Genomic DNA, 2,500 nt, shown 5'->3' on the forward strand with positions numbered 1-2,500 from the left:
CTCTCTCTCTCTCTCTCTCTCTCTCTCTCTCTCTCTCTCTCTCTCTCACACACACACACACACACTCACTCTCACTCTCCCACTCTCTCACTCTCACTCTCACTCTCTCACTCATTCACTTTCTCTCACTCTCCCACTCTCTCACTCTCTATTACATTCCTCTTATGTTTCTTCTAGATTAACCCTACATTAAAAAAAAACCTTTCTCCACGTTTCCTTTCGCCCTCGCCCTTCACCCTCTTCCTTCCTTCTCGTAACCCTGAACATCAGCTCCGCCTCCCCGACCTTGAGTGGCCTTGAAAGGGAGAGTAAACCGGCCCGCTCTGACATTTTACCTACGTCACTCTGTCCGTTGATTACACCTGCTTCGCCGTAACCACCGCCTCACGTCCGTTTCATTAATGGCGAGTGCGCAAGCCGATGGTCATTTGTTGAACTTGAGTTGTCGCGCTTGGCTGAATGCGCGCGTGTTTTGTTTTGTCTTTTTTTTTTCCCGATGCCGTTTTCTCTCTTTGTTGTTGTAGGGATACCGAGCCTAAAAAAAGAAGAAGAAAACAGTCATTGTCCATGAGTATAAAAGGGAAAGGACGGTAGAGAACACAAGATATAAACAGGAAGTGTGTCAGAGAAGAATAAAAGATTGCCAAATAATGACCAGTCGGGAGATACCCTGTTCTCATTAAAAGAACATTAGGATGAGCAGTACCACCGGTCGCTTGGCCATGAGAGAGAGAGAGAGAGAGAGAGAGAGAGAGAGAGAGAGAGAGAGAGAGAGGGAGAGGGAGAGGGAGAGGGAGAGGGAGAGGGAGAGGGAGAGGGAGAGGGAGGGAGAGGGAGAGGGAGGGAGAGGGAGAGGGAGGGAAAGAGAGAGGGAGTGGGAGAGAGAGAGCGAGAGAGAGAGAACGTGAGAGCGAGAGAGAGCGAGAGAGCGAGAGAGAGAGAGAGAGACGGACAGGCAGACACCGACAGAGAGTGAAAAAGGGAAACATGAATTAGAATAAGTAAAAAAGTTAGGGAAAGATAATTGACTTGTCACTGCTGAAGGGATGATAACTACAATAACAGATGCATAAAGGCCCCTCTCCTACTCTGTTGCCTAAATGTTTTCTCTTTAATGATAGTCATTATGAAGTCTGACAAATGGCATATGGCCAAGAAAGAAAAAAAGAAAGAACTAATAAAATACATGCAGCAAATTATGTATGTTCTCGTACGTGCATATGTGTGTGTTTCACACACACACGCATACACACACACACACACATACACACACACACATATATATGTATATATATATACAAAAAATAAAAAGAATAAGATTATGTATACACAAAAAATAAATATAAAAAATAAATGAATTTATATATATAGATATAGATAAAAATATAGATATTCTATCTCTCGATATATATTTGTGTGTGAAACGCACATGTTACGTCTTTTTTTAGTACTCTCTTTTTCTTTCTTGGCCATGTGTCATTTTGGTCAGACACACACACACACACACAGACACACACACACACACACACACACACACACACACACACACACACACACACACACACACACACACACACACACAAACCTTTTCGTTCTCTACTTTCTTCACCCTCATTCCCTCTCTTTTATCTCTTCTTTCATTAGTTCTTCCCTTACTCTTCCTTCCTTTTTTTCTCCTTGCTCCTTTAATTTCTTTTATTCCCCCAAAGCCACGAAGCCACGAAAACCTTGATGGAATTACAGTACCCGGAGGCGGAGGAGGGAAACAAAAGCGATGCGAGATGCGCTTCTTTCGTTCACGATGTATATTTATGAGTTTTATCATTATGATAATAAATAGATAAAATAAATGAAATTATATATAGACATTTGTTATCATTAGTGGTATTATCACTATGATTATTATTCTTGTTATTATTATTACCATCGTCATTAACAACATCATTATCATCATCATCACCATCATCATCATTCTTGTTGTTCATACTGATATTGAAATTACTTTCTTTTTTCCACTTATCGACGTGATGTTCATTAAAATGAGATACTGCTATACATATTAGTGTTGTTTTGTTGTTATTGTTACTGTTATTGTTACTGTTGCTGTTGTTGTTGTTATTGTTACTGTTATTGTTGATGTTATTGTTAGTTATTGTTGATATTGTTAACTCCTCTTGTACTGCCTTATCGCCATACCGATACAATCACAGATATTGATAGAAATATGAATACTTGCCTCAAGGCCTCGCAAATACGGATGAGGGAGGGAAAGGGGGCGGGGCGACACCTGATATTTGTAACCTTGGCGTTTTGCTTCTATTTTCTTCTTCCTATTTTCCTTTTTTCTCCTTTTCTTCCATTACGTCTTTTTCTTCTTCGTTCTTCTCCATTTGTTATTCATTTGCAACTGTAATCATACTGATGTTAGTTAATACTGCCGATACAAATACTAATAAGGTTTATCAAAGATAAAAGTACTTAACTACAAAACTAGTAATGA

The sequence above is a fragment of the Penaeus chinensis genome, chromosome 34, assembly GCF_019202785.1.
Source record: "Penaeus chinensis breed Huanghai No. 1 chromosome 34, ASM1920278v2, whole genome shotgun sequence".
NCBI classification, from domain to species: Eukaryota; Metazoa; Arthropoda; class Malacostraca; order Decapoda; family Penaeidae; genus Penaeus; species Penaeus chinensis.